The sequence below is a fragment of the Hemitrygon akajei genome, chromosome 22 (genome assembly GCF_048418815.1).
Source record: "Hemitrygon akajei chromosome 22, sHemAka1.3, whole genome shotgun sequence".
NCBI classification, from domain to species: domain Eukaryota; kingdom Metazoa; phylum Chordata; class Chondrichthyes; order Myliobatiformes; family Dasyatidae; genus Hemitrygon; species Hemitrygon akajei.
In genome coordinates, this window is record NC_133145.1 from 38873392 (window position 1) to 38901158 (window position 27767).

A 27767-nucleotide genomic window follows, 5' to 3' on the forward strand; every position below is an offset into this window, starting at 1 on the left:
GGGTCTTCCTATGATAAAAAGTACGGTTAGAAAGGACAATAACATCTTTGGTTGACCCCGTAGAACCCATCGCAATCAAACACCCTGCCATCAATGAGATCTGGATGATTAAGATGGGCATTATCAAACAGAACCTTTTCCCAGGGTTGGGGAATCAAGAACTATAGGGCATAGATTTAAGGTATGTGTGTGTGTGGTGGTGGTGGTGGTGCGGGGGTGGGGGGGATACGATTTAACAGGAACCTAAAGAATAACTTTTTCACTCAGAGTGAGGTCAGTATATGGAATATGCTGCCAGAAGAAGTGGTTGAGGCAGGTACATCAACAACATTGAAAAGGTACTTGAAGAGGTGCATGGACAGTAAAATCTTTTGTGGACATGGGTCAAATCTGGATAAATGGGTCTAGCTTAGCTGGTGAGACATGAAATTCACTTTGCAGCGAATCCAGATTCAAATACAGGTAGCTGAGAGCAGAGGTAAGGGACCACTGGGCTGATGTTACCCCAGACCATTCCCAGGTCAAGCTTGGACCTGGCTATTGAATATTGAAAGAAAATGTAATCACCAACAAGCATTTCTCTTGAATGCAGGATGCCCATCAAGGATGGAGAAGACAGTCAGTTCAAGACAGCAGCTCTTCAGTAAAAGTAAGGGTAAAATACACTTCCTTCTACATGTTTGTGATGTAAAACTCCCTCCAAGGGGACCACAATCTTGTCAGAGGGTCTGGGGACTTGCATGCCTCTGTGACCCAGAGAGCTATGTTGACTGGAGTCAGGGTCTTGTGCTTTGACTCTAGGAAGAGTCCCCCATGCCAAACAGGTCAAAGCATAGAAGCCAGACTATGAGTGGTCCACTACTCCTCCAGGTTCGGAGGTTCAACTCAGGTAACAACCGTCTGGTCAAAAAAACTAGTTACAGAAACAGCAAAAAGCTGCCCTAAACGGCAGCAACTAACACATGTAACACATCTATATTAAATCACAGGGTATAAGGTAACATCCATTACAAACATAATCTGAAATTTGCTTAAAATTTACTTTCAATAGCTAATACATGACGTAGTTCACCTTCACTCTTTTTCTTCCCGGGGAGAAACTTGTCCTAAGATGGGACATTATAAATATATTTAAAACAGTAGCCTCTGTACAAGCTATTCTGTTTCCAAAATGTGCTTCTGTTGAAGACAATTGTGCCAGATTTTAGAATTGGAGTATAACGTGTCTACTGCTGATGTTGAATGCATTTCTATAACTCCCTGCATTAGTTCCCACAATACTCAAGACTTCAACCAATTGCATTGTACATTGTTGCACAATTGCCACAGGAAAACAATGCACCAGCCACAGTCCAAGTATTAGATACCATGGCTAATTAGTCCAAGCAGTAGAAACAAAGTATGTCTCACAGACTGAAATTAGCTCCCTCAAAGGAAAGAAGATTTGCACTGGGAGCTTTTAGTTTTCACAGCTTGGCTAAATGTTGCCATCAAAGAGAGAATCTGTGCACGTAAGATGTCTCATGTGGCATTGGCACAGAACAAAATATTTACAAGCATTAAGCTTACTTCTGGAATGCTCTTGCTCTGGTTCTTTAAACATTTGGAAAAATATGTTTGACAAATAATATTAAATATATATATTTAATTACTTCAGAAAACCCAAAATTAACGTTTCCATTATATTTTTGATGACAGAAGCTTGAATGCAGCAGGTTCAGAGCAACCAATGGAGCTGAGCGTTGTGAGATTTACTGGCACCGGTGGAGACATTGGTCTTCCTGAAATTGTTAACGCTGATCATTTATCTGTGCCTGCGTCCTGTGTACAATTGCATTCTACTGCCGTTGTCATTTTTCCATCAACTGTCACACATAGTAGATCATTACTTTTTTTTTAACTTACATATTTCTTGCTCATTCTTGCCTTCATTTTATGTTCCCTTCTGTGTTCGTGCACTTCTGCACCATTTTGTGTTATAACCTGCATTTTATTTCACTTTATTATATTGCTCTCTGTTGTTCTACATCTCAAGGTGAAGCATTGTCGAAAGCTATGAACATTCATCAGAACAATGTGGCTGCACTTCTAATTTGTTTCCTCATAAATTTTTAAATAATTTTTTCCAGAGGTGTTATCTAATGCATGTGTGCTTCACCCTTCAACCATCATTCTTGCACCAAGCACAACATGTATTCTCGATGATTCTCTGCATTTATGTTTTACTGCCTTTGTTTCTTGTCTACATTCAATTTTATTTCCTGACATTGAAAGGGGTCAACTGGACAGATGTATTTTTGTGCTACATAACACAAAACATGGCCCATTTAGTCTGGGTTATTTTTCTAAGCCTATTGGCAAGTATATTTCAGATACATAATTTAGGAGAACAAAATATCATGTGAATTTCTGCTCTTGTAACATATAGTTTTTTTATTCCACAGATGTTACCTAACCCGCCAAGTATTTCCAGCATATTATTGCTTTTATCATAGCTGTATTTTTCAATTTTGCGGAAAAAAAACTCAGTAGTAACTCAGGAATGGAGCACATCAAGAAGTCAGCTGTGTTAAAAATTAAATTATTGTTTATTTATTTATTCAGACAGCGCAAAATAGGCTCTTCTGGCCCTTTGACCCACGCTGCCCAGCAACCCCTAATTTAACCCTAGCAATTTACATTGACCAATTGATCTACCAACCAGTACGTCTTTGGACTGTGGGAGGAAGCTGGAGCATCTGGATGAAACGCTCACAGTCATAGGGAGAATGTACAAAGTCCTTACAGACAGTGTCAGGAATTGAACCTGGGTTGCAGTTAATGTAAAGTATTATGCTACCCACTATTTTACTGCGGCACCTGCTAATAATATTAAATTGTCTCGCTTTTCTTCAAGCATAAGATACTAGAAGTTTGGAACTCTCTTCTGTTTACACTGAAACCAAGTTGGTAGTTAATTTTAATTCTAAGATTGATAGATTTTGAAAGGGAGAAGGTGGGCATGTTGACTTTGGTCAACCATGACCTTAGTAAATAGTGGAGCAGGTTTGAGGAGCTAAATGGGATCTTCCTCTATTCCTCTACGTTTACATGCTCCAAACATTCTATTCTCTGTTGTACCTTCATCAGTTCTGGTGCTTCTGAATCTGAAGTGTGACATAAGTAATTATATTTTATTCTGCAACACAGTGGAGAAATAGCTTTGAATGACATCATTTTTTCTTCAAATAGTTCTGTGATGTGTAACGGATCTGATCACCATGGCAACCACCCAGTGATTTTGGTCAAAGCCCACACCAGTCTGGTAGCTGGTATTTATTAGCATGGAAAAAGTGGCGGCCCATTCCTGTCATATTGCTTATAGACAACTCACTCCCTGGAACAAGCGAAAAAGCTAGCAGGTAGTTTACTAAATTTCCTTTGTCTTGCATCTTTATAATGGAGAGCTGAAATATTTTAAAAGATCTATGGAGCAACAGAAATCAATGAAACCTTAAATTACCCTAAAACAACAAAGAAAATTAACTTTGGTGCCTGCACCCAGCCTAGATCAACTGCAGCTTGTTGTCTCTTTTGATAACACTGCATATGATTATCACCTTAGCTGTACTGTCCACGGTTTATGGGCAGTGTGATAAAGTTGTAATGGTACCACTGAGATAAATGAAGATGTAAATGGTTGCTTAATAAGTCAATACTTCATCAGACGTTGCTCATATCTGAAGAAAATGCTAATAATCAAAAGCGACACCAATTCGTAAGCTGCAATTCCCAACAGTAGGTAAAAGATTTTTTTCTGCACTTGATTTTCAAGTTCAAGTTTAATTATCAGTCACCCATTCATGAATATTGATAAATGCAGTCAAACGAAACGGCATTCTTCCAGGGCCAAGGTGCAATACACAGCACTAACAGTCATAAACAGCACAAGGCTCATATAGCACACATAAGGTAGCAAGTAAACATACAGTCACACAAAATGTATATATAGCCCAAGTGTCTGAGTGACATGTCCTGTAACTTGATGGTGCATGGGTGTTATTGGAAAGAACATACAGTTCTCAGCAGTCCGCAGATCAACATGCAATTCAGCTTGTCATTCCACCAAACGAACACTGGAGGGCAGTGCTGAGAGAAGGGGCAAGCCACCAACCCAGCATGGATTCTCTGCTCCACTGCCTCCGGGAGTATCTCCTCTCCTGGACTGCTGCAGCAGGCAAGCCAGCAGCTTGAGGCCTAGTCCTTGCTACAAAAGAGGCTACGCAGTTCCCCTGTCATCTGTCTCTTCAATAAACAAGGCGAATGGACTTGCAGAATTTTACATTATCGATGTCCAACAGGGTCTTGTGATTGCAAAGGAAATGTCCAGGGCAATCGCTCACTGTTTGACTGCCCAACGCCTTTAGGCATTGACTCCAAAGCCTTCTTGAATCAAGCACAGACATGGTGCCCACCAAGTCCAGTTCCTCTGGCACTGAGCGGCTCGTTGAAGGGGCAGACCTGCAGTATCTGAAGTTTTTAATGCCCAGCATTGTCCTGCGATAGTAAAAAAAGAAGTTTAAAAAAAGACACTAATACCTTCGGTTAATCTCCGAGAGGCCGCTGTGTCCAAACATGCCGTCATCTTACCAGTAGTCTTTATCTATTCAGTATCCCATCCATTGACAGGTAAACAAAAAGTGGCTGCTATGTTTCTTAAACTGTGCTCAAGATATCTGGTTAATTTTTTTGTTACTCAACATTGCTATACCAATATGTTCTATTTCTTTGTCTGCTGCCATTTCTGTTTATTTCTTTTTGTTTAAAGGGCTTTACAGTTGGAGCTGCCGTTATTTCTCTCCTGATGAAGTGTTTCGGCCCGAAACATCGTCACTACCTCCTCCCATAGATGCTGTCTGGCCTGCTGAGTTCTGCCAGCATTTTGTGTTTTCAATTATTTCTCTTCTTTACTGTTTTGTACTTGAATTAAATCTTACGCTTAAATATAGCTGTTGCACTTCAAGAATTGTTTAGCAGCTTTCAATTGCAGATGAACCTTTCAGCCCAAATACATTCTGTTCAATTTATTTTTAAATTTGACTAACATGCTGCATGTCAAGATGTTTCAATGCTTTCATTATGCTGCGCATTAATTAATATATTTAATATATTTTACGAAATAAACTTTCCTGAAGTGATATAGTGCAAAGCAATGCTTCAGAAGTGTTGTTTCTTTAAACGTTCATACATGTTTTTTGAAAGGGTATTTATAACCTGCTGTAATTCACAACTTATTTAATTCTCATCATAAGTTAATTACATCTTAATTAACAGTTTGATTGAAAATGGTACCAACTCAAGACTAAGCTGTGTAAAAGTGCAGTGCTGTGACGATGGTAGATATTATTTTGTTTTCAGAGAAATTAACTCTCAGAAGTGGAGTTCATTGTGTGTTTAACACGTGCAGTTGAGAATCAGTTTTGACCCAAATCTATACGTTGTATCTGGTTTTGGACATTGTACTGGAACAAAGAAGGTCAGAGAGGCATTCAAAATGATAAAATGATTTGATAATTATAGTAATGAAGAAGCTATTTTCATTGGCAGGAGATTCAACAGCTATAACTTTATGCTAATTAGCAAAAGCATCAGGATGGAGATGAGAATTTGTTTCAAGCTGTAGGATAATATGGTCTGGAAATGGACCAGTTTCTGGACTGTAAAGTATTATATATAATTCTATGCATACAAGCTTCTGTGTTGCACTGTTTAAGTCACCTGGATACAGTATCATTATAGTTGGCACAGCATAATAACTACAGTATTTCCATGCTCTATCATCCAAAGAACCCCAAAAGGGATGATTTGATAATGTTGAAATGTAGATAAATTTGGTGATGGACAGAAGGTAATTGACGAAGTTTGTGAGAATGATTGGGTAAGGATGCCTTCCTGAAGAAATTCATTGATGTTGTAAATCTGTTGCTCACTGGCATCAAACAACCAGAATCCACCTTCCTTTGCATCGGATAACACTGCAGCTCCTTCTGTCTCATTTGGCCAATGAGAAGAAAATTCTTTGCACCGAAACTCAGTCAAAAGCCAAGTTTTCTCAACTGTCCTGTTTCTAGATCAAGTTAGAAATGAGGCCTGGAATGGACTGATACCACCAAAAACTAAACTGAATGATGGAAAGAGAATATGTATCTTGATGGTACCCCCCCCCCCCCATTAACTTGTGGAACAGTCCCACATGGCTTTCTGCACCTTGGACTTCACTTCTGAAATATAGTTCCATTGTAGTGAGCATAGTCGCAAATTGCAAAGCAGAACCCATATATCTTATTATACTGCACACTAGGGCAAGTGACTGAAGATGAAATTCTGCCATTGCATCTCCTAATACAGCCCAAGTTTCCATGTGTATGTGTTTATGAGCCTTATCAACCTGATTAGCCACTTACAGAAATTTGTAAATGCCCCTATTAAAATTCTACTGTTTATACTGACTCTTTTCATGCATGCTTTTAAAATACATCATGTGTATTTCATTTAAACTATTTTCTTCAAAGAGTGCTGCACGTTCATTATTTCACTGCAGCGAGGTGTGCCATTGAATGCCACAGGAGATCCTTTGGCTATAAGACCCTACAATTCCCCTTCCTTATGTATATAAGTATATAGTTTCATTGCACATCTGTATTTTGCACGATTGCTTTTAAAACACATTCTTTGCACCTCAGTGTTTACATTTTGCATTTTAAAGTATATATTTCTGACTGAGCAACCTTGCAACAACAAATTCCTTCGGGATAAATAAAGTTTTATCTTAGCGTATTGGTCTCCATACATGCTGCTTGACCTGCTAAGTTCCTCTCGCATTTTGTATGTATAACTCCTGATTCCCAGCATCTGCAGAAAAAAATTACTTGTGTTCCGGTTTATTATCACTGTTTGATATGAGCTGTGTCCCAGTTGCCTGTTCTAATTGCCCATTCTTCAAAAATGCTTTAGAGGCAAAGTCCTAAATTCATGAACCCAGTGGGGTGGAAGTTCAGTAATTGTGTATTTATGCATAATGTGTTAATAAGTCATAAAGTTATAAAACTCAATGACACCATCATTCATCTCAGTTCCATGTGTAAGAGTGCCTTGCTGCTACTGGAACACCAAAGCCTCTGGTATCTAGAGGACATTGTGTTTACAGCTTACCAGGGCAGTCAGGATAGTTAAAAAAAACATTGCAATTGGTGACAAGGACTGTCCTCAGTTATGAGATAGATCAGCATGGAGGTAAAAATTCAACGGAAGATACATTTTGCACCGGTAAAGAATCACTCCTGGATCACGCCTGCATAAATGGAAATGATGCAGGAAAATGACGGTAATGTAGAAGATTAGCAACAATTTCAATGAATGATAGAGCAGGCTCGGAAAGCTGTATGGCCTCTGACTACTTCTGTTTCTTATGATCATATTCGTTGAATTACTTTGACATCTACACTCCAGCTACTTTGAAAGTTCTTAAGTAAGTGTTCGAATTAGTGGCTTCTTGTTCTGGGCATTACTCAGATATCAGCCACAATGATGCTATATCTGCTGCATTAGCCTGCTACTTCACCCACCCCACTTCCCCAACCCAATACGCATAAATTACCATTGAGCATAGGTATTTAGCTTGCTATTATTCCAGAAGTCACCTTTTAAGAGATAACAGGGTTACAGCAGAAGAAAGGACACGTGGAAAAATCTAAACACGACCATGCAAATAAGAGCCTTGACTCTAATACAACATCTGACAGAGAGAAGTTCTCAATACAAGTCACAAAGTGTGAATCTATATAATATTACAAATTGCTGCACAAGACAAAGAATTTTCTTCATTTTAATATTAATGCTACATGTAATTCTATTGGATGGTGTATAATTAGTTATGCAGATTGTTCCATTATCAGGAAGGATAGCTATAACAAGCAGTTCAGTCACCTATCCAAAGCAGGTACATGATCTCACTTAAGTTTTATTCAGGAGGTCAAGCATAGTATGTTACATTGGCAAAAAAAAATAGAATTAGTAATTGCTGTGGCAGATTTTATTAAATGTCTGACCTTGTTAGAAAAGGATAAGCTTGCAAAATTGAAATTCTACGGAGGTTGGTAAATGACTTTATTCATTATTAGCTCTCTGATTGAAATTTACCTGGATTCCGGAAGTCATGTGTGGAAGAATTGTTGGAGATATGATAGCATTTTAAAATCTTATGCATGGACCCATGATCTGTGAAAAGCTAAGAGAAAGAAATGGTGGAGAATTCAGAAAGAAATAAAGTTTCAGTCAAAGTAACATTCTGACTGGGGTTCTCAGATAGTTTCTTAATAATTACCGTATAAAACCATACTCCGGGTTTTATTAATGTTTTATAATCTTCATTCATAGGAGAATTCCATACCACTTAATTTGGAAGGTGACGTTGAGAGGCAGAAATTGAAAAGACCAAAATTGAAATTGAAGTTTGGGAGAAGAAAATTTTCAATAATGGAGTTACTCTGTTGGTCACAAATATGAAAATCAACAACGTGATTTCATTGAAACAGCCCAAGTCTGTTATTCAAAAGGCTATCCAGTAAGTATTAGAAATAAGATCAGAAATTCCCATGTTGATCAGATGATCACGGTAAGAGTTTAATCTGAAGATAACGATAAATCTATTCTGATTGTTGACATTGAATTAATGAGCATTAGAATTACTAAATGGCAGCATATTAAGCTACATGAATAAACACATCCCAAGCTTTCACCCAGGCACATGTATTGATTATAACCAACATTCCAATGGCAAACTCTGCCAACTTCTTGAGAGATGATGCCCGGACGTGTCTAGTTTGGTGGTATTTTTACCCCCATCATCTTTCTCTCCTGATTGGTTAGTCCCTATCCAATCAGGTTTCCGCTCTCCCACCTTGTTTACAATCAAATTCTAGTTCTTACTTAGAGCAAGACCTTTGTCTTTGTTAAAATTCTTTTCCTCTAGTTTTATTTCAATGGTTTCCTCAACCAGACAGTCCCAAAAACTATTGGTGCAGTACAATAGTTTTATGCCGCCAAATGTTCTGGTACTGTCGATTTCCCTGGGCAATTCAAATGGTACACCTCCTGTGATCCTTCATGCATGTTTTCACTGTGTGTCCCATCTGACTGATATATCCTGCTCTGCATTCACAAGGAATCCTGTAAACGCTAGCCAACCTGAGTCCCAGTCATCTTTGATCTGCATAAGCTTCCTTACGGGTTTGTAGATGGTATTAATCCAGTATATCTACAGGATCCTGGCGATCTTTCCAGAAACCATGGAAAAATAGGGAAGACAGGTGGTAGCAACAGATTCCTCCTTGTTGTTAGGTTTCCTGTTTTTTTCTGTCAGCCCTTTTAAGGGTTGATTGATTTCCTTCACCTTGTAGCCATTCTGTTGGAATGTCGTGCGTAATCGTCTTATTTCCTCGGGGAGACTTCCAAGTCCGAAGTAGTTTTTGTATGGTTAATCAAAGTAGAAAGAACTGCTCTACATTGGGAGGTGTGATGGTGGTTGGTATTGCTGAGGTGTAAGTCTGTGTGAGTGAGTTTCCGATAAATGCCATGTCCAAGGCTACTGTCCTGTTTCTGTCATATTAGAATGTCCAGGAATGGGAGGCAACCATTCTTCTCCACCTCCATCGTAAACTGAATGTTTGGATGTATACTGGTCAGATGGTCTTGGAACTGTTGGAGTGCCTGGAGTCCATGAGGCCAAACTACGAAGTTGTCATCTGAAGAAGTATTTGGGACATAAGGGTGATGAACTCAGAGGCCTCTCCTCAAAGTCCACCATGTAGAAATTAGCAATAGCCGGTGACAAGGGCGATTCCATGGCCTCTCTGTCCGTTTGTTCATTGTAGTTCCCCTTATAGAGGAAATACGTCAATGTAAGGGTACCCTCATCAAACCTTGATCACAGGAGGACCAATCTGTCCTTGATGGGAACTCTTGTGAACAGGGAAACCACGTTGAAACTGACCATTAAGTCCTCTGGGTTCATCTGAATGTTGGTTATCGTTTTAACAAAGTTGGTCGAATTCGTGATGTGATGCTCACGCCCCCAACAGAGGGAGACAGCATGGTTGTTAAATGCTTAGCGAGGTAGTAAGTCGGAGAATCTATCCCACCGATGACAGGCCTAAGGCGGGAACCCTGATTGTGTATTTAGGGAGCCCGTAAAGTCTTGGTGGAGACAGAGGTGTCTTGCGTATGTCTGCTGGCAGTCCTGATTTTTTCAGACATCCTGACAGTCGAATCCATGGGATGCCGCTGTAGATCTCTGTAGGCAGGATTGTCCAGAATCTGTTGGACTTTCTAGTGGTATTCCTCAAACAACATCAGGACCATTGCATTTCCTTTGTCTGCTGGTAAAGTCACGATGTCTGGGTTTCGCCATAGTGCCTTACATTGACATATTTCCTCTACAAGGGGAACTACTATGAACAAATGGATGGAGCGGCCATTGGATCACCCTTGTTGTTGGCGATTGCTAATTTCTACATGAAGGAGTTTGAGCAGAGGGCTCTGAGTTCATTTCCCTTACATCCCAAATGCTTCTTCAGAAATGTAGATGACACCTTTGTAGTGTGGCCTCATAGACTTCATGAACTCCAGCAGTTCCACAGTCATCAGTACAGCACACGTCCAAACATTCAATTCACGATGACAATGGAGAAGAATGGTTGCCTCCCGTTCCTGGACATTCTAATACAACCGAAACCGGAGGGTAACTTCGGACAAGGTGCCTATTGGAAACCCACTCACACTGACTTATATCTCAACAATAACAGCCACCATCATGCCTCCCAGTGTAGAATGGTTCTTTCTACTTTGATTAACCGTGCAAAAGCACAGGAGGTGTATCTCTTTGGGTTACCCGAAGAAATTGGTGGAAGCAGAACACTGCATTTGCAAAGGCCATAGGATTAACTTTGATGACACAAACTTACTGTGCCACAACAATTACTTTTGGGACCGCGTGGTAAATGAAACCATAGAAATAAAACTAGAAGAAATTAATTTTAACAAAGACGAAGGACTCGCTCTAAGTAAGAACTGGAATTTGATTGTAAACAAGATGGGAGAGCGGCAACCTGATTGGATGAGGACTATGGGAGTATAAGTGCTTGACAAGCCAAAGCATCATCCCTCAAGAAGGTGGTAGAGTTTGGCATCAAAACGTGGGTTATAATTGATACCTGTACTGTCTAGAAGCCTGCAAAGAGATAATTCGTCATATATGCTGAGAAAGCACTAGATCCTTTTTCAATTAAGCTACATGTTTACAAATGCTTATTTTAAATACAAAATTGGGCTAGATTGCACAGATGAGACGTCAAACTGAATGAGGAATTTAGTCAACTAGCTGAATCTGTAATGACTGAGTATATACATAAAAATATTTTGAATTTTTCGAAGGAGAGTAAAATATGCAAATAAGTCATGTGGCCATAAAAACGATGTCATAAACCACCTGGGTTCCTTTAAATGTTTCTTTGGTTAAAAATAAATACAAATTCCATCCAGTCCAAGGTCTAAAGTAAAACACATTACAAACCTTAAATTTTGAAATTAAATTAAATTAAATTAAATGAATATATGCCAAATAACTCTCAGAAATGCAAGCATCATAAATAAGTTACTGATTATGCAACTAGTAAATCTGCATGGAATTCACTCTATGACATTGATACAGATAATTTGTGTCCAATACAATAATTCAAAAAAAGAATTTATAAAAAAATAACAATTAAAGGTTGTGCTGTAAAAGACCATGAGGTGTAAAGGCAGAATTAGGCTCCACCATTTCATCATGGCTGATCCAGTGTTCCTCTCAGCCCCAATCTCCTGCCTTCTCCTCGTATCCCTTCATGCTCAGACCAATCAAGAATCTATCAACCTCTGCCTTAAATATAGATAAAGAATTGGCCTCCACTGCTGCTTGCAGCATAAAAATCCACAGATTTACCACCATCTGGCTAAAGAAATTCCTCCTCATCTTCATTCTGTAAGGATGGCCCCTCTATCCTGAGGCTGCGTCTTCTGGTCTTGGACTCTTCCACCACAGAAAACATCCTTTCCACTTCCACTCTGTCAAGGTCTTTCGTCATTTGATAGGTTTCAATGAGTTCATCTTTCATCCTTCTGAATTCTAGTTAATACAGGCCCAGAGCCATTACACTTCCTTCATATGACCAGCCATTCAATCCTGGAATTATTTTTGTGAACCTCCTTTGAACCCTCTCCAGTTTCAGCACATCCTTTCTGAGATCAGGAGCCCAAACCTGCTCACAATACTCCAAGAGCTTTATAAAGTTTCATCATTACATCCTTGCTTTTATATTCTAGTCCTCTTGAAATGAGTGCTAACATTGCATTGCCTTCCTCACAACAGATTCAGCCTGAAAACTAACTTTTAGGAAATAATGCACAAGGACTCTCAAGTCCCTTTGCATCTCTGTTTTTGTATTTTCTCTCCATTTATAAAAATAATCAACCTTTTCATTTCTTCTACCAAAGTGCGCGACCATACACTTCTCAACACTATATTTCATCTGCCGTTTCTTTGCCTATTCTTCTAATCTAGGTCCTCCTGTAGCCTCTCTACTTCCTCAAAACTACTATCCCTCCACCTATTTCTGTATCGTCTGCAAACGTGGCAGCAAAGCTATCCATTTCATCATCCAAATCATTGACATATAATGTAAAAAGAATTGGTCCCAACACAGAACCTGTAGATCACCAGTAGCCACTGGCAACCAGTTAGAAAAAGTTCCCTTTATTCCCACTTTTTGCCTCCTGCCAATCAGCCACTGCTTTATCCATGCTAGAATCTTTCCTGTAATACCATGCTTGTTAGCTTGTTAAGCTTGTTAAGCAGCCTCATGCGTGGCACCTTGACAAAATTCTTCTGAACATCAACCGATTCTCCTTTGTCTATCCTGCTTGTTACTTCTTCAAAGAATTCCAACAGATTTGTCTAGCAAGGTTTCCCTTGAGGAAACCATACTGACTAAGACTTATTTTAACATGTACCTCCAAGTACCCTGAGACCTCATTCTTAATCATCATCTCCAACATCTTCCCAACCGCTAAGGTCAGACTAACTGGGCTATAGTTTCCTGTTTTCTGCCCCTCTCCCTTCTTAAAGAGTGGAGTGACTTTTGCAATTTTCTAGTCTTTGGAACCATTCCAGACTCTAGTGATTCTTGAAGGATCACTACTAATGTATCCACAATATCTTCAGCCACCTCTTTCTGAACTCTGGGGTGTACTCCATCAGGTCTTGGTGACTTATCCAGACCTCTCAGTTTCCCAAGAACCTTCTCTCCAGATATGGTAACCACGCACTTCATGCTCCCGACACCCGGAACTTCCACCATACTGCAATTGTCTTCCACAATGAAGACTGATGCAAATTATTTATACAGTTTGTCTGCTATTTCATTGTCCTTCATTACTACCTCTCCAGCATCGTTCTCCTGTGGTCCAATATCCACTCTTCGTTTCTATTTTACACTTTATGTGTGAAGAAACTTTTGGTATCCTCTAATATTATTGGCTACCTTACTTTCGTATTCCATGTTTACCTTCTGTATGAGTTTTTTGGTTGCCTTCCGTTGGTTTTTAAAAGCTTCCCAATCCTCTAACTTCCCACTAATCTTTGCTCTATTATGTGCCCTCTCTTTGGCTTTTATGTTGGTTTTGACTTCTCTTGTTAGCTATGGTTGTGTCATCTTGCCTTTAGAATACTCCTTCCTCCTTGGGATGTGTGTGTCCTGTGCCTCCCAACTTGCTTCCAGGAATTCCAGCCATTGCTGCTCTGCTGTCATCCCTGCTAGAGTTCTTTTCTAATCAATTCTGGTTAACTCCTCCCTCATGCCTTCGTAATTCTCTTTACTCTGCTGTAATACTGATAGCGTACAGCTGACTTTAGCTTCTCTTTCTCAAATTTCAGGCTGAATTCGATCATACTATGATCACTTCCCCTATTCTGGTTCGTTGCACAACACTCAATCAGAAGAGCTGATCCTCTAGTGGGCTCAGCCACGAACTGCTCTAAAAAGCCATTTAGTAGGCACTCTAGAAATTCCCCCTCTGCTAATCCAGCACCAACCTGATTTTCCCCATCTACCTTCTTATTGAAGACCCCATAATTAATGTAACTTTGCCCTTTTGGTGTGCATTTTCTACCTCCCGTTGTTATTTGTAGACAACATCTTTACCATTGTCTGTGGGTCTGTATACAACTCCCATTAGGGTCCTTTTACTCATGCTGTTCCTTAGCTCTATCTGCAAAGATTCAACAACTTCCAACCCCAAGTCACCTCTGTCTGATGATTTGATTACATTGTTTTACCAACAGAGCAAAGCCACTCGCTCTGCTTTCCTGCCTATCCTTTCAATATATTATGTATCCTTGGACATTAAACTCCCAACTATAATCTTTCAGCCATGATTCCATGATGCCTACAACATCATACCTGCCAATCTGCAACTGTGGAGCAAGTTCATCTACCTTATTCTGTATACTATAGACATTCAGATACAACACCTTCAGTCCTGTATTCACCCTTTTTGATATTTTCACACCATGCTCAACTTTTAGATTCCTTACTTTGCTTGAGGTCTTACCAACATCAGCCTCCACAACCTCTCCATTAACTGTTCTGGGGCTCTGTTTCCCTTCCCCCTGCAACTCTAGTTTAAACCCCACCATGCAGCATTGACAAACCTTCCAACTAAGATACTAGTCCCCTCCAGTTTAGGTGCAAGCCGCCCCTCCATACAGGTCCCACCTTCCCTGGAAGAGAACCAAAAGATCCAAAAATCTTATGCCCTCCCTCCTACACCAAATCCTTAACTATGTATTAAACTGTATAATCTTCCTAGTTCTGGCCTCACTAGCACTTGGCACAGATAGCAATCCTGAGATCACAACCCTGGAGCTCCTGCCCTTTAGCTTAGCACCTAACTCCCTGAACTCCTTATGCTGAACCTCGTCACTCAATCTACCCAGGTCATTGGTGCCTACATAGACCACAACTTTTGGTTGTTCACCCTCCCAGTTAAGAAAGTGAAAGATTTTTTTAAGTGGAAGCTGTATGTAAGGCTTCTTTACATTGATTAGCATTCCTTGCAGCCTCTGACAGGAATTTGACTGGAACAGCCTGTATGATCACACATTGATTCAGTAAGATCAGTGGCTGGGAAAATCATTGGGGGTGAGCTCAGTACCATCTCTGAAATCCCAATATGTACCGTGAGAATGCAACACTCCAAAATGAATGCACAAATTCCCAAGCCATATGCTTCTCAGAGCACATTGAAGCATATTTATTGCGTAGAACAGTTGGATTTCCAAATATGAAATACTCTGCACTCACAGTTCTTCACAAATTGATTTCTGCATTTAAAAGAACAGTTCTTATGAGCACTGATAGCAGAACCTTTGTGAAGCAGTGATCATAATATGACCAAATTTACCCTGCAATTTGAGAGGGAGAAACTACGGTCCTATGAATCAGTATTACAGAGGAGTAAAGGGAATTACAGAGTGAGGAGCTGGCCAAAGTTATTTGGAAGGGGCATTATGGCAGAACAGTAATGGCAGGAATTTCTGGGGTCAATGCAGACGGCACAGGATAGATACATCCCAAAGATGAAGAAGTATTCTAAAGTGAGAATAAGACAACCATGGCTGACAAGGGAAGTGAAAGACAAAATAAAAGCAAAAGAGAGGGCATGTAATATAGCAAAAAATTAGTGGGAAACTTAAGGATTAGGCAGCTTTTAAAAACGAACAGAAGGCAAATTTAAAAAAAAACGTAAGGAGAGAAAAGATGAAATATGAAAGTTAGCTAGCCAATAATATCATAGAGGATACCAAAAGTTTTTTTCAGATATATAAAGAGGAAAAGAGAGGCAAGAGTAGAAATTGGACTCCTGGAAAATTATGCTGGAGAGGTAGAAATTGGAGACAAAGAAAATGACGGACAAGCTTAATAAGTATTTTCATCAGTCTTCACTGTGAATAGCAGTATGCCTGAAATTCAGTAGTGTTGGGTGGTAGAAGTGAGTGTGATTTGCTATTACTAAGGAGAAGGTGCTCGGGAAGCTGAAAGGTCTGAGGGTAGATAAGTTGTTTGGGTCTTTTGGAATCATTAGATTCTGTAATGGCATAGGAGGACTGGAAGATTGTAAATGTCACTCCCCTTTTGAAAAAGGGAGGGAGGCTGGAAGGAAATTATAGGCCAGTTTGCCTGACATCTGTGGTTGGAAGACATTGGAATCCATTATTAAGGATGAGGTTTTGGGGTACTTGGAGGCACATGATAAAGTAGCTAGGGAAATCTTGCCTGACAAATCTTTGGGGATTCTTTAAGGAAGTCAGGATAGACAAATGAGAGTAAGTAGATGTTGTGTATTTGGATTTTCAGAAGGCCTTTGACAAGATGTTGCACATGAGACTGCTTAACAAGATAAGAGCCCATGGAGAGATTGTAGTATAGACAGAAGATTGATTGATTGATTGGCAGGAGACCAAGAATCAGAAGAAAGGGGGCCTATATTGGTTGGCTGCAGGTGGCAAGTGGTTTTTTGCAGGGGTTGGTATTGGGGCTGCTTCTTTTCATGTTAAATGTCAATAAACTGGATGATGGAATTGGTGGCTTTGTGGCCAAGTTTGCAGATGATACAAAGGTAAGTGGAGGGACAGGTAGCTTTGAAGAAGAAGGGAGTCAGCAGCAAGTCTTGGACAGATTGGGAGAATGACAAAGAACTGGCGGGTGGAATATGGTGTAGGGAAGTGTATTGTTATGAACTTACTATTAAGAGGAGTAAAGGCATAGACTATTTTCCAAATGGGGAGAAAATTCAAAAATCAGAGGAGAAAAGGGATTTGGGAGTCCCTTTGCAGGATTCCATAAATGTTAACTTGTAGGTTGGGTCAGTGGTAAGGGTGGTAAATGCAATGTTAGCATTTACTTTGAGAGGACTATAACATAAGAGCAAGAATGTGAAGCTGAGGCTTTATAAGGCATTGGTCAGTGTACACTTGGATCATTGTGAGCAGTTTTGGGCCCCTTATCTAGGGTAAGATGTGCTTGCATTGGAGGGGGTTCAAAGGAAGTTCAAGAGAACCATTCTGGGAATGAAAGGGTTAATATATGAGGTGTGTCTAATAGCTCTGGGCATGTACTGGAGTTTAGAAGAATGAGGGGAGATCTCATTGAAACCTATTGAATATTGAAAGGCTGACACAGAGTGGATATGGAGAGGATGTTTCCTGTAGTGGGTGCGTCTCGGTCCAAGGGACACAGCCTCAGTATGGAGAGATATCCAGTTAGAACAGAGATGAGAAGGAACATCTGTAGTCAAAGGGTGGTGAATCTGTGGAATGCATTGCCATGTAGGACAAGTCATTGAGTATACTTAAAGCAGAGGTTAATAGGTACTTGGTTAGTCAGGATGTCAAAAATTATGGGAGGAAGTCAGGAGAATGGGGTTGAGAGGGATAATAAATCAGCCATAATGGAATGGCGGAGCAGACTCGATGGGCCAAGTGGACTAATTGTGCTCCTGTGCCATATGGTCTTATGGCCTTGATTAACAACTTACTCAAATTATCATTCACTAATGACATAAAAATACACCAAAGGTGGAGCAAAAACACTGAAGAATATAAAACACACAAATTGCATTATTAAATTCCTTCAGGGTGATATTTTCAGATTATTCATATTCATTATAAATGAGACCTTCACTGTGAATTTAACTAATCTGTGTTAGCTTGATGGACTCCCAACTGACTGACACTCCAGAGAATGAGTTTCCACCTGTTCTCATAAAACACGGGCAATTTCCTGTCACTGAACCTAGAGCTTATTTCCCAGGAAATTACCCGAACGCTCTTGATAAAGTCAGTTCTGATGAGTTTACAGTTTTGTTCTCAAGTTGAAATGTAAACATACTTTGCATTTGTGTATCTGAATATCAATTAGTCAAGCATATTATTATGAAATCTTTAATATGCTAGAATGCATATGTGTTTGTTTCAATTCAGTTTAAATTTATAATAACAGCTATTCAATAGGACTATTGGAAATTTATTGGCTGTGTGTGGAATGATTCTGAATATTCTCTTAATTACTGAGGAGTAAGAAACGCTCTTGAGGGTATCTTATTTTGTCATTGCGAAGACAAACACAATATTTGCAATACACGAGATACCTGCGGAACACAATGGGTCAGGCAACACCAACTGAGGAAGCGGGCAGTAGACATTTTTGTCCATTTTTCTTCACAGATGCTGCCTGATCCCTTGTGCATTTGTGATTTGTGTCAGTTTCTTTTGTCGACAAAATTCACAAGTATTGTTACAAAGTTGCTTCAGCAGGCTCCCGTGTTTATGAAAGCCCAGTGCAACAGGGTGCAGGGTAAATGCAACTTCGCCATTTTCCCCTGTATCCGATTTTCTGCCCCGCTGCATTTAAAGAGTCAAGATAACTCAGAACACTGAAGGGAAGAGAAATACACTGATTCTCATTGCAGTAAAAGGTCTAACCTTGAAAGTATGGAGTGTTTTGTTCCTCTGGGATAGCAGCAATGTGTAGAAGCACTGTTTCCATTCAGACCACAAGTTTGTGAAGGGGTCAGGAGGACTTTCTACATTTTGAAAACTTGATTACACCATTGGACTAGGATTCAATTTATCTTCCCTCAACTTGTATTTCTTCTTATGTCCGCTCTTGCTGATTGGCCTCTCCGCAGGTTTAGTATCGGTGCCTACAGTTTTGAACCTCTCCACAAGACATGAACTTTACAGGAAGTTTAAAGCTGGCATTTAAATAAGATGCTGATTGCACTAGGTTTTAATAGAGTGTGAACTCCTCAAGGACAACATGATCCATTTCCATCAAAGCTGAGTAACCTATGTCTGTATTGTAGTATCCCAAAGGCTTGAAAGAATAACTCCAAAGGAAAAACACTAATGCCAAAACATTGTTGCTTTGGTTCAATGTTTCATTTTAATGGGTCAGCAAAATAATTGAATTCATCTATTCTTGGTCCGTTAATTTTCATATAACCATATGTCAAAAATCTATATATCAAATTATATTTGGCTTAATCATCTTGCAGATGAGATCTGATAAACAAGGAATTCCATCCAGGACTGACTTCACTGGCTGGTTTTCTTCTGGATTGAAAAGTTCTTAGCATGTATGATCAGCAAAGTACAGTAAGTTGGAAGATTCAGTCATAGAGCTGGAAGAAGCAATGAATGTACTCTCAGACTGGATCATTTCCTAAGCAGGGAGGGAATTCAGAAACTGGAGGTGCAAAGGAATTTGGGAGTCCTAGCGCAGGATTTTCTAAAGTTTAACTTGCAGGTTGAGTCAGTGGTAAGGAAGGCAAATGCAATGTTAGCATTCATTTAATGAGGATTAGAATATTAAAACAAGAATGTAATGCTGAGGCTTTATAAGGCATTAGACTGCATTTGGAGTATTGTGAACAGTTTTGGACCCCTTTTCTAAGAAAGGATGTGTGGCTATTGGAGAGGGTCAAGAGAAGTTTCACAAGAATGATCCCAGGAATGAAAAGGCTAATATATGAGGAGTGTTTGATGCCTCTGGGCTGTTCTCACTGGAATTTAGAAGAAAGAGGGGAGATCTCATTAAAACCTATCGAATATTGAAAAGGCTAGATACAGTGGACATAGGGAACATGTTTCTTATAGTAGGGGAGTATTGGACCAGAGGGCACAGCCTCAGAATATAAGGATGTCCCTTTAGAACACAGTTGAGGAAGAATTTCTTTAGCCAGAGGATATTAGAATCAGAGCATGTATACAATGATCTGAACTTGGTGAAAAACATTATTTCACATGTTGCACACAACACTAAGAATGAAAAGGGAGGAGGCACTGACAGGAAATTTCAGGAGGCATTGGAATGGGCCAAATTGGTAAGAACTGCTGAAGGTGAAATTTAATGCAGAGAAGGAAAGGGGATAGGAGATAACAGCTGTTAAACAATACCATTTTAAAGAGAAAGGAATAGAGAGTGTTCATTTTCATTGAAGTTTACAAGTAGCTGGGAACTTTGATAAGATTGCTAAGTATCTGGATTATTGGCTTTGCAATGAGATGCAGAATGTAGGACGATGTAAACTCTTTTGACTGATTGGTTAGGCTCTTGATGTAGTAAGTATGTAGTATTCTAATGTAATACAGACAACAAGGAGGATGTAATGATCTTGGTGAGTAGGCAAGGAAAGCTTTCAAGCAGGGCGCCAGGTTTATGGCACTTCGGTTATTTCAGAGTCTTGCTTTGAATGGAGGATGTTTCGCAATGGTGAAAAGATGCTCAAAAGTAGAATTGATATTGATGCCACCGATGGGAAGGAAACTACTTCCACTGGTAGGAAGGTCATTAACCAACCGTGCTGAACCAAAAGGCAATTTTTTCTCCTCTCAGCGTGTTTTTATTTTCTGAAACTTGTTGTTTAAGGTGCTGATGGAAGCTCATTCAACAGTAACTATAGAAGTCAATTGAACACCTAAGAGAAAATAAGAAATGTGAAGACGGTGGGAAGAAGACACGAGTCAAAAACAAGCTGCATTTCTTTCAAAGAACCAGTGTAGATGAATTATTTCAATAATGGGTGGTGTACAGTGCTGTTGTTATTGGACCAATGATCAGAAATACCGGTTAAAAATACAATTAGATTTACTTTTATATCAATCTAGTCATTCACCATCACCATTAATAATAATACTCTTAAATTCCAGAGTTTATTTAGAATGTAGAACATAGAACAGGTCCACTGGCTCATGATTTTTTAATGAACTAATTAAACAAGTTATTAAAAGCCCAACTAATTATTTCTGCCTGTATCATGTTCAGATCCTTCCATTCTCTGCATATTCCTGTGCCTAACCAAGAGCCTCTTAAACACCTCTATCCTATTTGCATCCACTGGCACACCTTACAGTGCGTTTGCAGCCACCCACTGCTCTCTGTATAAACAAAAGCTTGCCCTGCAAGACTCCTTTGAACTTAGCCCCTCTCATCTAAAATGCATGCCCCCCCAGTGTTAGACATTTCAACCCTGTGGAAAGGATACTGGCTATTTCCTCCATCTATGCCTCTCTTAAGTAGACCCCATACCCACCCAGCCTCCTTCGCTCCAGGGAAAGCAGCCCAAGTTTGTCTAACTATCCTCATAGCACATACCCTCTAATGCAGGCGGTATCCTGGTGACCTTTTCTGCACACCCACCAAAACCTCAACATCCTTCCTATAATGGGGCAACCAGAAATGAATGCAATACTCCAAATGTGGCCTAACTAGTGTTTTATAACTCTGCAGTATAAGTTCTAGACTCATAAACTCAGTGCCTTGAATAGCATGCCACGCACCTTCTTTACTAGCCTATTAATCTGTTCAGCCACTTGCAGGGACCTGTGGACTTGGACCATAAGATCCTCTGAACATCAGCATTTTTAAAGGTCTTACCATTAATAGTGTACTGTCCCTTTACATTTGATTACCTCATCCAACACCTCATACTTGGCTGGATTAAACTCCATCTGCCATTTCTCTCCCCAAATCTACAGGTGATCCCTATTTTACTATATCTTTTGTCTGTCTTCTATACTATTCACAAGACCACCAATCTGCAAACTTACTAACCCACCCATTTACATTTGCATCCAGATCATTTATAAATATATTTCATAAACAGCAGCAGTCCCAGTGCAGATCACTGCAGAAAAACCACTATCAGATAGCACCAGCCTGAATAAGTCCCTTTGCCCATTACCCTCTATTTACCTTCCATGGTAAGCCAATTCTGATTCCAAACAACCAGGTCACTGTGAGCCCTACCAGGTACTCCATCACTTTGCATGGTTTCACCCTTTTGAAAGACAATCCTATGCCGGCCTCCGAGACAGGTCACAGGGTCAGCAAGTGCTGCAGGGCTGGTAGTTGTATTCACCCTTTCAAAGCATTCATAAAAAGGCATTGGGCTCATCTGGGAGTGATGCATGAAGTTAGGCTTCTCTTTGTAGAAAGTAAAGGCCTGCAAACTCTGCCAGAGTTGACGTGCGTTCAATTCCGCCTCCAACCTTGTTCAGAATTGTTCCTTCCCTCTCCAGATAACCCTCTGTAAGTCATACCTGGGCATCTCATACAGTCCTGGGTCACCAGGTTTGAATGCCACAGATGCCTCAGATGTCAGACGTGGATGCTCAAAAACAGCTGTTCCCAATTAACTTCCCCTAGTTCCTGCCTAATAACTTTGTAATTTGCCCTATTCCAATTTAATACCCTCCTGCAAGGTCTGTAGTTAACCTCCTACATAGCTACCTTAAAACTCAATGAGTTGTGGTCACTATTCCCCCTAACTGTTTTCCCACAAAAAGATCAATCACCTGGCAGGCTTACTTTCCAACATCAGATCCAGTACTGTTCTCTTATTGGACTATTGATTTAGGAAACCCTCCTGGATGCACCTCATAAATTCCGCCCCATCGGAACCTCCTGAACTAAGATGTCCCATTCTATATTGGGAAAGTCGAAGTCACCCATGCGAATAGCTTATTGATTTTATACCTTTCCCTGATCAGCCCATATGTCTGTTCCTCAATGTCCTGGTGGCTACTGGGGGGCCTGTAGTTTAATCTCATCAGAGTGATTGCACCCCTCTTATCTTTGAGTTGTACCCATACAGACTCAGTGAATGAGCCCTCCATTATGTCCCCTCTAAGTACAGATGTGATATGTTCCCTAAAAAAAACAATGCAACTCCTTCCCCTTTTACTTGCTTCTCTATCTTTTCTAAAACATTGAAACTCTGGAATATTAAGCATTTCATTAACAGAATGATGGTTTTGAATTCATTCCCCTGAACCACAAGTCTAGGCTTTAGGACTGTCTGGTATAGAACTATAAGCATTATGCTACTACTATCCTCCTGTTCTGTATGATTCAATGAATGTATACTCAATGGCCACTTTATTAGGTACAAGAGTGGAACCCGATGTGGTCTTCTGCTTCCATAGCCCATCTACGTCATGATTCAATGTGCAGTGCATTCAGAGGTGCTCATCTGCACACCGCTGTTGTAATGCATAGTTACTTGAGTTACTGTCACCTTCCTGTCAGCTTGAACCAGTTTGGCCATTCTCCTCTGATCTCTCACATTAATGAGGCATTTTCGCCCACAGAACTGCCACGAACTGGACTTTTTTAGTGCACCATTCTCTGTAAAATCTAGAGAATGTTTTGCATGAAAATCCCAGAAGATCGGCAGTTTCTGAAATACTCAAACCTCCCCACTTGGCGCCATCATTCATTGCACAGTCAGAATCACTTTGATCACATTCCCCATTCTGACATGTGGTCTGAACAACAACTGAACTTCTTGACCATGTCTACATGCTTTTATGTATTAAGTTGCTGCCACATGATTGGCTTGTTATATATTTGCATTAACAAATAGTTGTGCAGGTGTAAAGAGGCTACTCTGTGTATGTTGCCACTTATGCTCAGGTGGGACTGATATTATAATCATAAAAGTATTTTTAGGGATAGATTTGTGTTTTTTATATACAGAATAGTCAAGAAAAAGATTTACCTCTCACCATTTGGGAGGTCTGTCATTCCACAGCCATCAAAAAACTCATAAATAAGTTCCACTGCAATTTAACTAATTAATTTATAATGATAAATTCCTAACTGCTGTTCTAAGCTTATTTGACAATGTGAGAGGTAAGCCTAAAATTAAATAATGTTTGTTTATCTGTGAAGGAACGGTTCCACGGGATTGTCATATATCAGTAACTGCTTTCAACTGCGCGTTATTCATCTTTTGCCCAATTTATCTTTGAGTTTGCAACTTATTGTAATCTTTATATCTTGCACTATACTGCTCCACAAAAAATAAGATTTCACAACATGTGTTAGTGATAATAAACCTGATTCTGATTCTGATTCTTATTGAATCACTGCAGAGAGAACTGTATGGGGTCCATTATATGCTTCTCTTTAGCTATTTGTCAAAGTGATCTCACTTAAAAGAAACAGTATGAAGTCACTTTGATACACACCATGTCATGGATAATTATGCTGTTGTTTCTTTGTGGAAGTTATTTAATGTTCCATTTGAGAATTGAACTGCTATTTCTGGTCTTAGCAGCCCAGCGTTTTCAGCAAGGAAGTGAGGGTAATGGACTTCAAAGGAAGCTGCACCTATAGATCAGGGTGGTCTCAACAGTAAGACTTTCCCTTATTCCCAAATCTGCTTCCACCACATGTTGGCCCAAGTGAAGCCTGCATCTAAAAGAACAACCCAAGTATCTAAAAGAAATAGTAACTTCATTCCTTCCCAGAATGGCATCCAAGAGACCTGTCTGTTAATCTCAAGACAATTCAAATCCCTTCAAGCTGTGAGAGGAACTTAAATTCTACAAGACAATCTATTCTGGAATTTATTAAAAATCCTCATGATTACTGCATGAACTACATGATTGCACAAAAATATAATATCTGCCATCCTTACCGATTTTGGCTTTCACCTTATAGCCTTCTCACTTTAGACACATTTAGGAATGAATATCCTGTGCAACATGTAAGACAGACTGCTGAGGAACTCAGCAGGTCATACATACCTGTGGAAAGGAATAAACAGTTGATGTTTCAGGATGAGACTCCTCATCAGGGAGGGAGAAGAAGCCAGAAGAAGGTGGGAGAGGGGGAGGAGGACAAGCTCGAAGGTAAAAGGTGAATCTAGGTGCATGGGGGAGGGGGATGTAGTAAGAAGCTGGGAGGTGATAGGTGGAAAAGGTAAAGGGCTGGAGAAGAAAGACACTGGTAGGTGAGGAGACTGAACTATGGGAGAAAGGGAAGGAGAAAGGGCACCAGAAGGAGATGATAGGCAGGTGAGGACAAGTAGTAAAAGGCCAGAGTGGGGAAATGAAGGGGGGGGGGGGGGAGAAGGGAATAATTACTGTAAGATGTGGAATCAACGTTCATGCCAGTAGGTTGGAAATTGCCTGGATGGAATATGAGATGTTGCTCCTTCAAACTGCGAGTGGCTTCATCGTGACAGAAGAGGAGGCCATGTACAAACATGTTGGAATAGGAATGAAAAAGATTGGCCACTGGAATATTCCATTTTTTCCTGGATGGAACTCAGACAAAGTGGTCCCCCAATATACGCTGGGTCTCACCAAAGTACAGGAGGAACCGCAGGTAGCTTTGGATGTAGTAGGCGACCCCAGCAAATTCACATGTGAAGTGTTGCCTCACCTGGAGGGACTGTTTGAGGTCCTGAATGAAGGCGAGGGAGGAGGTGAATGGGCAGGTGTATCACTTGGTCCACTTGCAGTGATGAGTGCTAGGAGTGAGATTAGTGGGAAGGGATGAATGGACAAGGGAATCATGGAGGGAATAATCACATTCATTATTTCTCCACTCTGGCCTATTACCTCTTCTCACCTGCCTAACACCTCCCCGTGGTGTCCCTCCTCCTTCCCTCTCTTTCATGATCCACTCTACTCTCCTATTAGATTCCTTCTTCTCCGGCCCTTTGCCTTTTCCAATTATGACCTCCCAGCTTCTAACTTTATCTCCCCCCCACCCTGCTTGCTTCGCCTATCACATTCGAGCTTGTCCTCCTCCTCCTCCACCACCCCCACACCTGCACCTTCTTATTTGAACTTCTTCCACCTTCCTTTCCAGTCCTGCTGAAGGGCCTCGGTCCAAAACGTATACTGTTTATTCATTTCTGTAGAAGCTATCCAACCTGCTGAATTCCTCAAGTATTTTTTGAGTTTTGCTTTGGATTTCCAGCAGCTGCAGGATCTCTTGTCCTTATGAATATCCTATGAACAAGTCGGCAAAAAGCAGCTATGATGACATCAAATTTGTTAAGCAGCCAAGTAGCAAAACCAGGGGGAAAAAATCTGATTAACCTCTTAAATATACAAGGGGTGATTGATAAGTTTGTGGCCCAAGGTAGAAGGAGTCAATTTTAGAAAACCTAGTACATTTATTTTTCAGCATAGTCCCCTCCTACATTTACACACTGAGTCAGCGGTTGTGGAGCATACGGATCCCTTCTTTGTAGAAGTGGTCCAGAGCAGGGGTGATTGATAGGTTCGTGGCCTAAGGTAGAAGGAGATGAGTTATACAGCTTTTGTTACATGCACGTGCAGTTCAACTCTGAGTGAAAATACAGAACGTTTGAAGTTAATAACTCATCTCCTTCTACCATAGGCCATGAACTTATCAATAACCCCATGCTGTGGACCACTTCTGGAAGTCCAAGACTTCGACTTCTACAAAGAAGGGATCCATCTGCTCCACGACTGCTGGTCTAAGTGTGTAAATGTAGGAAAAATAAATGTACTAGCTTTTCTAAAATTGACTCCTTCTACCTTAGGACACGAACTTATCAATCACCCCTCATTGTGGGCATTTTAAATAAAGTTCAGATAATACACCTATAATTAAGACTTAAGTTAAATATCATAAATAAACTTTTCAAATGTTGTATTTTAACTTTAAAATATTTTACTTTCTTACTTATTCATGTAAGGAAATTAAAATACCAATACAAGAAACCCTTCTTCTTCTTAGGTGATCTCTTACGACTAGGGGTGACTTGCTTCCACTCAAGTTCTGTTGGTTCTGAGTTGAAGAAAACAATATGGACAGGCAGCCTTCACCATAACTGCAGCTGGAAGTGGTTGGTAGGTGGACGTTGTATACTTTTTCTGACATTTATACTGCCTTCTGAATGCTCCTAATGCAAGGGCTCCAGTTTCTCTGTTGTGAATTATTGTGGAGCCTTTCATTATGATTGCAGCAGCCACTTACGTAACAAACTTAAGAGACAAATTTCTGTGAATTTTACGGGAATGCCAGAGTAAAAGGCTTATGTAGTGTTGAAAAAGGTCATGTGCAGTGGTTGTTACTGGTAGTCGATGCCTGTTGAAGATCAGGTCCACTCTGCTTCCACTAAGATGGATTCCACACTACAAATCTGGAGGCATTTCTTCAGTCACAAGATGCCTGTGCTTGAGAAGGGCACTGGAATGACTTTCTCATTTCTCTGCATTCTCCGTGGTTGGATTTGTTTTTTTTAACAAAGATGGTCACAACTGTGGTGTCTCTGAGGTCCACTGGCATGTCGGCTTCTGCCCAGATAATTTGGGTTGAGGTTGGAGATTTGTGACTGTAGTTCATTTCTGTCAAGTTTTAGGACTTCATCAGTGATCATGTCTGCTCTTGATGCCTTGCTGCCATGTAACCATTCTGACAGTTTGCCAATCAGCAGAAGGACAGATAGTTGTGAGATAGAGTCATCTCAATGAATTTCCTGTCAAGGGCAGTTCACAGCTGAGATATTCCATTCCAGTGGGTTCTGATTGCTTCTCTGTCCTTGCGTACTAATTCTTTCATGGTCAAATAGTTAATTATTGTTTAATAGTATAGTATACTATTAAGTACTCATTTAGAACTTAGCTAATTTAGTCCGAGATTCTATCCAGGATATTTTGTAATGGAATTAATTTGTAAATAGCTTACATTAATTTTTGTTCCTGTTATTTGCCTTGTCTGTGGTGAGATTGTGGTAAACAGGTTGCAATCCTATCTGATTCACAGTATATATCAACATTTTTTTCCTGTCACTATGACCAA

The 27767-nt window shown here is 40.1% G+C and overlaps 1 long non-coding RNA gene across 1 annotated transcript in view; it reads left to right on the forward strand.

Moving 5' to 3' along the window:
* Positions 1-27767, forward strand: part of LOC140714881 (uncharacterized) — a 233908-nt gene that overhangs the window by 142810 nt on the left and 63331 nt on the right. The window contains exon 2 of the long non-coding RNA XR_012096017.1: positions 8416-8602. This is a non-coding gene — a long non-coding RNA (uncharacterized lncRNA). The remainder of the gene's footprint in view (positions 1-8415; positions 8603-27767) is intronic.